Raw genomic sequence first — 14433 nt, 5'->3', positions numbered from 1 at the left:
ACATACACACACAGTATAGACAGAGAGAGGGGTGGAAGAGAGGGAGGACAGAGGAAGAGAAATAGAGAGGGAAGAGACAGAGGGGGAAGAGTGACAGGGAATAGAGAGAGAGGGATGGAGGAGAGAGAGAGGGGAGTAAGAGAATGGAGGGAGAGGAAGGAATGGACAGAGGGGGAGAGCGAGAGAAGGAAGGAGCAGGAAAGAGAGGGGACACATACCTGTTGCAGCTGCAGGAGCCATCAGCTTTATGGGGCAGGCACTTCACTACATTAGGCCCCGCCTCCTACACATGCACTTGCGAATCACGGGGATATGTCATCAAGGGGGTGAGGCTTCTAGAGGCAGCCACTAGAGGTCCACCAAGTAGTGTCCTGACGCTGACTGTCAGTGTGCTATTTGTGTGATTCTGCCGGGAGCCGGCCAGGGTGAGTGGCCAGCTTCCGGTCAATATCTGCGGCAGTGTGGGGGCCCCTGGATGACCGCTCCATCTGCCCCTCCTATAATCCGGCCCGGCCCAAGAGGGAGACATTTTGCTACGGCACTTAATCAGTGCAATTACACATACTGTATATAGCTCCTGTTGTATCTCTCACACTTCCTTCTCCCACCCCCAGATGTACTAAGTCACTCAGGCTACAATCTTACAGCTGCTAGATGCCCAATTGCTTCACTGGCAGAGAACAACTCTATTGCTTATTGATAAATTGGAATATCTCACCAGTATTCATAGTACCCTCACCAATCACTAACACGTGGACTGATTATAGGAGACTTGTCTGTGTTCCCTAATAGTTAGAGTGTCCTCTGACACTACACAATCTATGTCAGAGCCGTAACTAGACTTTTTGGTGCCCTGTGCCAGAAAGAGCATTGGCGGCCCCCTCATTTTTCGAAGGGACATAATGCACCCGAAAAAAGGCCATGGCCTCATGGGGAAGGGCCAGGGAAGAGATAGGGGAGGCCAGGAGATGCTGGGGATAAATAGGGACATAATATAGTGCACCTGAGAGAGGGCCATGGCCTCATGGGAAAGGGCCAGGGAAGAGATAGGGGAGGCCAGGAGATGCTGGGGATAAATAGGGACATAATATAGTGCACCTGAGAGAGGGACATGGCGTCATGGGGAAGGGCCAGGGAAGAGACAGGGGAAGGGCCAGGGAAGAGATAGGGGAGGCCAGGAGATGCTGGGGATAAATAGGGACATTATTATTATTATCATCCTTTATCTATATGGCGCCACAAGTGTTCCGCAGCGCCTTACAAAGTACATAAACAAATAATTTGACAACTGACTTACAGTAAAAAAAAATAGGACAAGGACATGGATTATATACATTGATACATAAGTGACCATAACACCTAGATATGCACCAGAGCGTAAGCAACTAAGTGTTAGGTGCCCTGGTGGGGGGTAAGAAGTAGGTGAAAGTAAAGTAAGGAGAAGCACAAGAGGGTAGAGGCCCTGCTCGTAAGAGCTTGCATTCTAAAGGGGAGGGGCAGACAGACAGGTGTGACACAGATGGGGTAAACGGAGGAAGGAGCATGTTGCAGCAAGTTAGGATGGGAGCTGGAAGGCTTTGATGAAGTAGTGGGTCTTGAGAGCCTGTTTGAAGGATTGTAAAGAGGAGGAGAGTCTGATAGGGAGAGGGAGAGAGTTCCAAAGGTCGGGAGCAGCACGGGCAAAATCTTGGAGGCGGGAGTGGGAGGAAGTAATCAGTTGGCATGAGAGGCGACATGCATTGGTTGAGCGAAGGGGGCGGCCAGGAGAGTGGAGGGAGATGAGGTCAGAGATATAAATGGGAGAGGAATGGGTGAGGGCTTTGTAAGCAAGTGTGAGAACCTTGAATTGGGTTCTAAAAGGGACGGGGAGCCAGTGAAGGGCTTGTAGGAAAGGGGAGGCAGATGTAGAGCATTTGGAGAGGAAGATGAGTCGAGCAGCAGCATTGAGAACAGACTGGAGAGGAGAGAGATGGGGGTTGGGGAGTCCAGATAGGAGGAGGTTACAGTAGTCCAATCTGGATATGACCAGTGAGTGTATGAGGGTTTTGGTGGCATCCTGGGTGAGAAAGGGTCTAATCTTGGAAATATTTTTAAGATGGAAGCGACAGGACTGTGAGAGGCTCTGGATATGTGATTTGTAGGAGAGGGAGGAGTCAAGGATAACTCCAAGACAGCGCACCTTCGGGCTAGAAGAGATAGTTGTGCCATCAATTGATAAAGAAATAGTGTAGGACATAATATAGTGCACCTGAGAAAGAGACATGGCCTCATGGGGAAGGACCAGGGAAGAGATAGGGGAGGCCAGGAGATGCTGGGGATAAACAGGGACATAATATAGTGCACCTGAGAGAGGGCCATGGCCTCATGCGGAAGGGCCAGGGAAGAGATAGGGGAGGCCAGGAGATGCTGGGAATAAATAGGGACATAATATAGTGCACCTGAGAGAGGGCCATGGCCTCATGGGGAAGGGCCAGGGAAGAGATAGGGGAGGCCAGGAGATGCTGGGGATAAACAGGGACATAATATAGTGCACCTGAGAGAGGGCCATGGCCTCATGCGGAAGGGCCAGGGAAGAGATAGGGGAGGCCAGGAGATGCTGGGAATAAATAGGGACATAATCTAGTGCACCTGAGAGAGGGTCATGGCCTCATGGGGAAGGGCCAGGGAAGAGAGAGGGGAGGCCAGGAGATGCTGGGGATAAATAGGGACATAATATAGTGCACCTGAGAGAGGGTCATGGCCTCATGGGGAAGGGCCAGGGAAGAGAGAGGGGAGGCCAGGAGATGCTGGGGATAAATAGGGACATAATATAGAGCACCTGAGAGAGGGCCATGGCCTCATAGGGAAGGGCCAGGGAAGAGATAGGAGAGGCCAGGAGATGCTGGGGATAAATAGGGACAAAATATAGTGCACATGAGAGAGGGCCATGGCCTCATGGGGAAGAGCCAGGGAAGAGATGGGGAGGCCAGGAGATGCTGGGGATAAATAGGGACATAATATAGTGCACCTGAGAGAGGACCATGGCCTCATGGGGAAGGGCCAGGGAAGAGATAGGGGAAGGGCCAGGGAAGAGATAGGGGAGGCCAGGAGATGCTACTGATGAAATAAGAGGAAGCTACAAGCAAAAATTATAATAAACAAAAATGTGACAGGCCCAAACAGCGCCCCCTGAACTGTGGTGCCCTGCGCGATGGCACCGGCTGCACTACCCTAGCTACGGCCCTAATCTATGTCATGGAAGTGCGTATCTGTGATATCATGTGTTCCCAGCTCACTCCTTGCTCTCTTCTCTTGGTACCATTCCCCCATCGCATTTTGACTGAAATTGCTATAAGAATCCCATAACAGCCGCCGCCATCCAGGTTACATTAGTACAACCCAAGTCCTGGAAATAACACCCTATCTATATGCACACCGGGGCATCTATCCTGAGCCCACACAGATGGCAGGATTATCCCTTAGTGCTAATCTGTCCCTGCTCTGTCATACTGATAGCACACATTATAGGTGACAGCACCTTCATTCCATCACAGATGTTCTGCAGCACCCAGAGAATGCTCTGCACTGTGGGGTATGGTCTGTCCCTGCTCTGTCATACTGACAGCACACAGTATAGGTGACAGCACCTTCATTCCATGACAGATGTTCTGCAGCACCCAGAGAATGCTCTGCACTGTGGGGTATGGTCTGTCCCTGCTCTGTCATACTGACAGCAGACATTATAGGTGACAGCACCTTCATTCCATCACAGATGTTCTGCAGCACCCAGAGAACGCTCTGCACTGTGGGGTATGATCTGTCCCTGCTCTGTCATACTGACAGCACACATTATAGGTGACAACACACAGTATAGGTGACAGCACACATAGGTGACAGCACCTTCATTCCATCACAGATGTTCTGCAGCACCCAGAGAACGCTCTGCACTGTGGGTAGGATCTGTCCCTGCTCTGTTATACTGACAGCACACAGTATAGGTGACAGCATCTTCATTCCATCACATGTTCTGCAGCACCCAGAGAATGCTCCGCACTGTGGGGTATGATCTGTCCTGCTCTGTCATACTGACAGCACACATTATAGGTGACAGCACCTTCATTCCATCGCAGATGTTCTGCAGCACCAGAGAACGCTCCGCACTGTGGGGTATGATCTGTCCTGCTCTGTCATACTGACAGCACACAGTATAGGTGACAGCACACAGTATAGGTGACAGCACACATTATAGGTGACAGCACCTTCATTCCATCACAGATCTTCTGCAGCACCCAGAGAATGCTCTGCACTGTGGGGTATTATCTGTCCTGCTCTGTCATACTGACAGCACACATTATAGGTGACAGCACCTTCATTCCATCACAGATGTTCTGCAGCACCCAGAGAACGCTCTGTACTGTGGGGTATGATCTGTCCCTGCTCTGTCATACTGACAGCACACAGTATAGGTGACAGCACCTTCATTCCATCACAGATGTTCTGCAGCACCCAGAGAACGCTCCGCACTGTGGGGTAGGATCTGTCCCTGCTCCGTTATACTGACAGCACACATTATAGGCGACGGCACACAGTATAGGTGACAGCACACATTATAGGTGACAGCACCTTCATTCCATCACAGATGTTCTGCAGCACCCAGAGAATGCTCTGCACTGTGGGGTATGATCTGTCCCTGCTCGGTCATACTGACAGCACCTTCATTCCATCACAGATGTTCTGCAGCACCCAGAGAACGCTCCGCACTGTGGGGTATGATCTGTCCCTGCTCGGTCATACTGACAGCACCTTCATTCCATCACAGATGTTCTGCAGCACCCAGAGAACGCTCCGCACTGTGGGGTATGGTCTGTCCCTGCTCTGTCATACTGACAGCACACAGTATAGGTGACAGCACCTTCATTCCATCACAGATGTTCTGCAGCACCCAGAGAATGCTCTGCACTGTGGGGTATGGTCTGTCCCTGCTCTGTCATACTGACAGCAGACATTATAGGTGACAGCACCTTCATTCCATCGCAGATGTTCTGCAGCACCCAGAGAACGCTCCGCACTGTGGGGTATGATCTGTCCTGCTCTGTCATACTGACAGCACACATTATAGGTGACAGCACCTTCATTCCATCGCAGATGTTCTGCAGCACCCAGAGAACGCTCTGCACTGTGGGGTATGATCTGTCCCTGCTCTGTCATACTGACAGCACCTTCATTCCATCACAGATGTTCTGCAGCACCCAGAGAACGCTCTGCAGTGTGGGGTATGATCTGTCCTGCTCTGTCATACTGACAGCACACAGTATAGGTGACAGCACCTTCATTCCATCACAGATGTTCTGCAGCACCCAGAGAACGCTCCGCACTGTGGGGTAGGATCTGTCCCTGCTCTGTCATACTGACAGCACCTTCATTCCATCACAGATGTTCTGCAGCACCCAGAGAATGCTCTGCACTGTGGGGTATGATCTGTCCTGCTCTGTCATACTGACAGCACACATTATAGGCGACAGCACACAGTATAGGTGACAGCACACATTATAGGTGACTGCACCTTCATTCCATCACAGATGTTCTGCAGCACCCAGAGAACGCTCTGCACTGTGGGGTATGATCTGTCCTGCTCTGTCATACTGACAGCACACATTATAGGTGACAGCACCTTCATTCCATCACAGATGTTCTGCAGCACCCAGAGAACGCTCTGCACTGTGGGGTATGATCTGTCCCTGCTCTGTCATACTGACAGCACCTTCATTCCATCACAGATGTTCTGCAGCACCCAGAGAACGCTCCGCACTGTGGGGTATGATCTGTCCCTGCTCTGTCATACTGACAGCACACAGTATAGGTGACAGCACCTTCATTCCATCACAGATGTTCTGCAGCACCCAGAGAACGCTCCGCACTGTGGGGTATGATCTGTCCCAGCTCTGTCATACCGACGGCACCTTCATTCCATCACAGATGTTCTGCAGCACCCAGAGAACGCTCTGCACTGTGGGGTATGATCTGTCCTGCTCTGTCATACTGACAGCACACATTATAGGCGACAGCACACAGTATAGGTGACAGCACACATTATAGGTGACAGCACCTTCATTCCATCACAGATGTTCTGCAGCACCCAGAGAACGCTCTGCACTGTGGGGTATGATCTGTCCCTGCTCTGTCATACTGACAGCACACAGTATAGGTGACAGCACCTTCATTCCATCACAGATGTTCTGCAGCACCCAGAGAACGCTCCGCACTGTGGGGTATGATCTGTCCCTGCTCTGTCATACTGACAGCACACAGTATAGGTGACAGCACCTTCATTCCATCACAGATGTTCTGCAGCACCCAGAGAACGCTCCGCACTGTGGGGTATGATCTGTCCCAGCTCTGTCATACCGACGGCACCTTCATTCCATCACAGATGTTCTGCAGCACCCAGAGAACGCTCTGCACTGTGGGGTATGATCTGTCCTGCTCTGTCATACTGACAGCACACATTATAGGCGACAGCACACAGTATAGGTGACAGCACACATTATAGGTGACTGCACCTTCATTCCATCACAGATGTTCTGCAGCACCCAGAGAACGCTCTGCACTGTGGGGTATGATCTGTCCCTGCTCTGTCATACTGACAGCACACAGTATAGGTGACAGCACCTTCATTCCATCACAGATGTTCTGCAGCACCCAGAGAATGCTCTGCACTGTGGGGTATGATCTGTCCCAGCTCTGTCATACTGACAGCACCTTCATTCCATCACAGATGTTCTGCAGCACCCAGAGAACGCTCCGCACTGTGGGGTATGATCTGTCCCTGCTCTGTCATACTGACAGCACACAGTATAGGTGACAGCACCTTCATTCCATCACAGATGTTCTGCAGCACCCAGAGAACGCTCCGCACTGTGGGGTAGGATCTGTCCCTGCTCTGTCATACTGACAGCACCTTCATTCCATCACAGATGTTCTGCAGCACCCAGAGAATGCTCTGCACTGTGGGGTATGATCTGTCCCTGCTCTGTCATACTGACAGCACCTTCATTCCATCACAGATGTTCTGCAGCACCCAGAGAATGCTCTGCACTGTGGGGTATGATCTGTCCCTGCTCTGTCATACTGACAGCACCTTCATTCCATCACAGATGTTCTGCAGCACCCAGAGAACGCTCCGCACTGTGGGGTATGATCTGTCCCTGCTCTGTCATACTGACAGCACACAGTATAGGTGACAGCACCTTCATTCCATCACAGATGTTCTGCAGCACCCAGAGAACGCTTCGCACTGTGGGGTAGGATCTGTCCCTGCTCTGTCATACTGACAGCACACAGTATAGGTGACAGCACCTTCATTCCATCACAGATGTTCTGCAGCACCCAGAGAACGCTCCGCACTGTGGGGTAGGATCTGTCCCTGCTCTGTCATACTGACAGCACCTTCATTCCATCACAGATGTTCTGCAGCACCCAGAGAATGCTCTGCACTGTGGGGTATGGTCTGTCCCTGCTCTGTCATACCGACGGCACACAGTATAGGTGACGGCACACAGCATAGGTTATTGGTGATACCTGCTGTGGTCCCTCCATCCATACATTGAGGTGATAATTAATATTTGTGGGTGTTTCTGGGGAATATGCTGATAACTAGGCCCCATCCAGCAGCCAATTGGGAGTACGGTCAGTTCTGCTTCGGTTCTCATTACACAGTAATATGAATACATGATAAATACAGCCCAGTACTGTGCACCTTGGGGAAGACTATTATTGCAACGCAAGTCTGTATATGTTAGACATTCATTACAGACATATGATATAACTTATATACAGCCCTATAATGGAGAACCGTGGAGCATATCAGGTATAAGCAACAAGCGTGAAAACAACACAGAGACAATGGAAGTGACAATATCAATCGTATCGGTTTTGGGATCACTTCCTCTTTACAAGAACTTTAAACAATGTAACTTTTATCATATATTGTAAAAAAACTGTTGAACTTGGGTTTTGTACAGTTAAATGATAGTGGTGTCCTCAGGTCGTGTAATATAAGGGAATTCCTGCGCTTTTCTCAGTAAAGGGGAGATCTCCTGCTAATCAGGTGTATACAGGTGTTGCGATAATTAGGAAATACAATATAAAGTCTTACCTGGATTCACAGCGATGTGCACCAACATGTCACTAGTGTCACATAAAGCTGTGTTATCGGTAACATTCTGGCTAATCCAGTCACCTCCCCCAGCTACGCAGGGAACACCTAATCAGCTTTGCTTAAAGACCCAGTGCTACATTGTATTAAGCTCACACACTGGCTGGCACAATGATTTGTGGAGGAGAATAGACTATGCATTCTCCTGTAAGTAAATAACATTTAGTATTATAAGACACATCACCACCAGTAAGGTTATCTGTATTTCTGCCTTCTGAGATGACAAAATAAGCAGAAATGAGTTGGCTACAAGAACATACAGTATATATTCCCCTATATATTCCCCAGGCGTCCATTAATTGGTATACTCTGGGGAGGTTATGTTTCTCTAAGCCTGACAGACCTTCGTTGGCAATGTGTGTACAGACTTGTCGTTTTAGCAGTTCCTGTACACACCAGTGGAAAACTATGAACAGCCCGGTTGCCTAACCCGGTTATGATGTTACAGAGCCGTACTCACTGTTATACACATTCTGGTCAGGATGGAGCGGAGCAGAGCGTCATAGAGCTCACCAGCCGGTGAGTGTTTGCTGGAACAGCATCCGGATAACAGATAATATTGAGTTTCACTGGAGCTGATTAGTACACAGCCTTGTATCACGGCATCGCTGTTACACAGTGGTAAGCTGTGCCGCGTATGCGAAGTACTTAGGTGGTACAAGTGAAATGAAGTTTCCCTGGTGCAGCAGCATGGAGTCTGTGCAGGAGCTTGTTCCACTCTCAACAACTTCAACCCATGAAAGACGCAGTGTGTGTGTGTGTGTGTGTGTGTGTGTGTGTGTGTGTGTGTGTTTAGAGATAGAAGAGACCATTTAAACGCAGATACATTTTATGTTATCACAAACTGTCAGATATAAAATAAATTTCTATATAAGCTGCAGCTTCTGCCTTAATTCCTTACCCAGAAAGGAAGAGTTCATCTAACGAAAGGGATGATGATGCAGCAAGCACTATACACCGTATTATCCTTTATATAACGCCACAAGTCTTCCGCAAACCTTACAAAGTACAGAAATAACTGAACAAGAAACCAGTGACTTACAGTACAATACAGGACAAGGTCTATATACATTGCTGCATTAGCGATCATAACACCCACGTAAGCACCAGGGCAGAAGCAACCAAGGGACAGGTGCCCTGGTAGAGAGTAAGAAGTAGATGAATGTATAAGGAGAAGCACAAGTGGGTAGAGGGCCCTGCTTGTGAGAGCTTACATTCTAATGGGGAGGGGCAGACAAACAGGTGTGACACAGATGGGGTAGACAGGAAGGAGTATGTAGCAGCAGGTTGGGATGAGAGCTGGAAGGCTTTGATGAAGTAGTGTCTTGAGAGCCCATTTGAAGATTTGTAGAGAGGTGGAGAGTACGATAGAGAGTTCCAGAGGTAGGGAGCAGAATGTGCAAAGTCTTGAAGGCGGGAGTGGAAGTAATCAGCTGGGAGGAGAGACGGCATTTGTTGAGTGAAGTGGACGGGAGTGTGAAGTGAGACGAGGTCAGTGATGTAAATGGAAGGATTGGGTGAGAGCTTTGTAGGGGAGTGTAAGAAGCTTGCATTGAGTTATGAGATGGGAGGATTGGGTGAGAGCGTTGTAGGGGAGTGTAAGAAGCTTGCATTGAGTTATGAGATGGGAGGATTGGGTGAGAGCGTTGTAGGGGAGTGTAAGAAGCTTGCATTGAGTTATGAGATGGGAGGATTGGGTGAGAGCTTTGTAGGGGAGTGTAAGAAGCTTGCATTGAGTTATGAGATGGGAGGATTGGGTGAGAGCATTGTAGGGAAGTGTAAGAAGCTTGCATTGAGTTATGCGATGGGAGCAGCAGGACTGTGAGAGGTGCTGAATGTGGGGTATGAAGGAGAGGGAGGAGCCCAGGATAACTCCAAGACAGCGCACTATGGGGCTAGAGGAGATATTTGTGCCGTCAATTGATAAAGAGATTGTGGGAAGTGATGGGAAGATAATCGGCTCAGTATGATCAGTATAATCACTCAGAGATCTGCGTACTTTAGGCTGATTGATCTCATTTCAACCATTTATCTTCTTTGCAATAAAATTTCAACAACAAATTTCAGTAAAATAAATATACTCTACAATGTTATATTTTACTCACTGCCAATGTGGGTTTTATTTTAAATATTGTGATAGATTTAAATATTAGTTGAAAATAAATCTTACGGTTTGAGCTGCCATCTTATTACATCGCCATTTCCTAATTACAAGCAACAATAATCGTCTGTGGAGAATTATAACACCCACAAATGTACAAAGGAAACTATGATCATATGCTTAATTTATCATCATGCACCTAGCCTCAGTACGCCATGTGGCGTGAGACGTCTGGCGTGAGTCAGCCACAAATTCGGGTCTGACGCAGTCCTCTCCCTCTCATCTGTTAGCAGCCCAGCACATGCTGCTGTGTTCTGGGCTACAGTGGGAGACCAAGGTGACTGCTCACTGCTGCAGTTTCCTCTCCTCTGCCTGTGGGGTGGAGCGATCACACTAATCGCGCCTTCCCCCTCTGGATTTGTGCCAGGTTAAGGGGCACACCACCCTTTCCCAGCTCGCAGCAGTTTTTTTATACATTTATTCTAAGGGGACGTGGCCATGCCTCTCACGGTTAGGCCACACTCCCTCAATAGTAATGGGACCCAGACCGGCTCCCTATGCCTGTGGCTACCACTGGGTGAAATAATCAGACGTCATGGCCTGGTCTACTACTGCAATGCAGAGGATACACAACTGTACCTTTTCTTTGGTCTAGGTACTGAGAACCGAATACCAACCCTATATGGCTGCCTAGCTGATCTACAGGAGTGGATGAGTGCCAGTTGGCTGTGACTGAACCCTTATAAAAATTAGAGTTATGGTAGACTCACCTAGATAACTCCTTTTCTTTGAGGTCCATAGGGTCCACAGGGATACCACGGGGAATATTATGGTTGGAGACCAGGCACCAAACAGTTAAAGCTTCAGCTCCCAGGATGCCTCAGGTCCTCCTCCATATATACCCCGCCCCTAGCGATAGGACGTCAGTTTAGTTAACAAGCCTCAAGGCAGGAGAAGGAAAGAGGAGAAGGAAGAACAATCGTACACCAGAAATACTCTTACACAAGATGAGGGAATCTGTGACCAAAAGAAAAAATTAACCATGCAGCCAGGTGCGTCAGGGTGGGTGCCCTGTGGACCTCGAAGAAAAGGAGTTATCTAGGTAAGTCTACCATAACTCTAATTTTCTTCTTCAGGATCCACAGGTATACCATGGGGATGTCCTAACGCAGTTCCCCTAGGGTGGGGGATGCTCCTGAGCAGAAAGGAGAAAAGGCATAGAAAAGTGTGGACAGAACACTGCTAAACAGTTGCTTTAAGGCAGCTATGCAGAGAGACCACGACTAAATGCCCATGATGGCCCTACAGACCGAGAAGAATGTGCTGTCACCATGCTTGGGACAGGGAGATCATCCTGTGTGTACACCTGAGAGATAGTCATACACAATCATCAAGCCAGGGTTAGCTGGCCATCCTCATTTGTGAAAACCATATAATACAAAAAGAGCATCTGAGTTTCTAACACAGTTTCCATGATTTACATAGATACGGAGACCACGAACTACATCCAGGGAGGATTCAGCTACAGAAAGATCTTGAACCTGAAAAGCTGGAACCACGATTTCTTCATTCATGACACATATGAAAACGGGACACTACCTTAGGAAGGTAACCCTCCCTTGTACGGAGAACAGCTCTATCCTGGTGAAAAATAAAAAATGGAGAAGCGACAAGAAAGCGTTGCCAAATCAGAGACTCTGTGAGCAGAAGAGATGACGAGGAGAAAAAGTATCTTCGCTGTCAACCACTTCACATCTACTGAGTCTAGAATACGGGTGTCAAACTCGGGCCATCAAGCTGCAGTAGAACTACACATCCCAGCATGCCCTGCCATAGTTTTAGCATGCCCTAATAGCAAAACTGTGGCAGTGCATGCTGGGATGTGTAGTTCCACTGCAGCTGGATGGCCTGAGTTTGACATGACTGGTCTAGAGGTTCAAATGGGGAAGCCTGTAGCTCCTTAAAAAACAAAGACAAATCCCACGGTGCTACCGGTGGAACAAAAGGTGGCTGAACTCGCATAAATCCATGGAAAAAATTCTACCATCTGGTATTGAGACAATCTTCCTCTGGAACCAGACTGACCGTGCAGTAACCTGCACTCTCAAAGTAGCCAGACGGAGACCACAGTCTAGACCTGCCTGGAGAAAAGCCAGTATCCTGGAAATCCTAAACACCTTAGGTTCATACTTACTGTGAGAACACCACTGACCAAAAGAATGCCAAACTCTGTAATAGATGCGAGCAGAGGCAGGCTTCCGTGCTCTAAGCATCGTTTGAATTACAGAATTGGAAAAACCTTTTGCTCTTATAATGGAAGATTCAAGAGCCACGCCGTCAGAGCCAGATGATGTAAGTTCGGATGCCAGCAGGGACCCTGTGTTAGCAGATTCTGCCATAGAGGGAGAGGATATGGACTGTCTATTGACAGTCTGTATGTCGGTGAACCAATGATGTCTGGGCCAAGCCGGAGCCACTAATAATACTGTTCCGCCTTCCTGCTTGAATTTCCTAAGAACTCTTGGGAGGAGGGAGATCGGAGGAAAGAGATACGACAGCTTGAAGTCCCATCTTACTGCCAGTGAATCCACAAAGTTTGCTGATGGGTCTCTGGACCTGGACCCGTAACTGGGGACCTTGTGGTTGTGATATGATGCCATGAGATCAATCTCAGGTAGACCCCATTTGTTTACCAGGAGCTGAAACACTCCTCGATGGAGAGACCACTCTGCAGCGTGTATGTCCTGGCGACTTAGGAAGTCTGCTTCCCAACTGAGTACTCCCAGTATGAATATTGCTGAGATGGCCGGAAGATGACATTCTGCCCAAATCAGAACCCTTGTCAATTCTTTCATGGCTGCGTAACTTCTTGTGCCTCCCTGATGATTGAGGTAGGCCACTGTTGTCGCATTGTTGGACTGGATCTGGACCGGCTTGCCCTGGAGCAGGTCTTGTGCCATGACAAGTGCTTTGTATACTGCTCGCAGTTCCAGAATGGTTTATTGGCAGATGACTTTCCTGATTTGTCCATCTTCCCTGAAAGCACGTGTCACTGCTCCACATCCGTGAAGACTGGCATCTGTGGTGAGCATCATCCAATTTGGAATCCAGAATGGGCACCCTTTGTTCAGATGATCCTTTCTCAGCCACCACAGGAGGGAATGATGAACCTCTGGAGTAAGAAGGATCCTCTGGGACTTTATTCGATGTTACTGTCTTTTCCATCTTTTCCAGTTTTCAATCTTTACAGAGGCCTAGAATGGAACTGTGCATACCCCACCATATCGAAGGTGGATACCATTGATCCCTGGACCTGCATTTCTAACAGAATAGATACCCTTTGCTTCCGAAGCAACCTGCGTATTCACAATGATAGGGCCACAATCTTGTCCTCTGGCAGAAACACAGTCTGTGCCTGAGAATCCAGAAGAGCTCCCAGATGTACAATCTGCTGTGTTGGAGAAAGTGATGATTTCTTCCAATTGATGAGCCAGCTGTGCTTTTGTAAGCAGGCTATGGTCAGATGAAGATGGTTTTGTAAAACAACTGGAGTCTGTGCCATTATCAGAAGGTCAGCCAGATATGGCAGAATTCTGACTCCCTGACGCCTGAGATAGGGCATCCTGACTGTCATTATTTTGGTAAATACCCGGGGAGCCGTAGATAGGCCAAAGGGTAGACCCTGAAATTGGCAATGTTGCTGAAGGACAGCAAATCATAAAAATTGCTGGTGGGATGGTATAGTAGGAACTTGCAGATATGCTTCCTGAATGTCCAGGGAAACCATGTAATCCCCAGGCACCATTGCCAAAATAATTGATCAGAGAGTTTCCATAAAACTTGGGTACATGGATAAACCTGTTGAGCATTTTTAGATTTAGTATAGGGCGATAAGCCCCATTTGGTTTCTGGACCAGAAAGAGACACAGGAACAGGGACTATTACCCACACCTGCAGCAGGGAGTGAATGGCTTCCTGAAGGGCCAAAGCCTTTACTGCATCTGCTGGAGGATCTGTGCAGAAAAACTTCTGGGGAGGATGCCTTCTGAAAGTAAGGGCATACCCCTTAGAGACCACTTCTTGGACCCAGGCATCTGTTGTTGTTTGACACCAACAATCTGCAAGCTGAAGAAGTCAG

This window comes from Taudactylus pleione, unplaced genomic scaffold (assembly GCF_031769625.1).
Source record: "Taudactylus pleione unplaced genomic scaffold, aTauple2 ptg000976l, whole genome shotgun sequence".
NCBI lineage: Eukaryota > Metazoa > Chordata > Amphibia > Anura > Myobatrachidae > Taudactylus > Taudactylus pleione.
The sequence above is the reverse complement of the archived record's forward strand: the minus strand, read 5'-3'. Positions refer to the sequence as shown.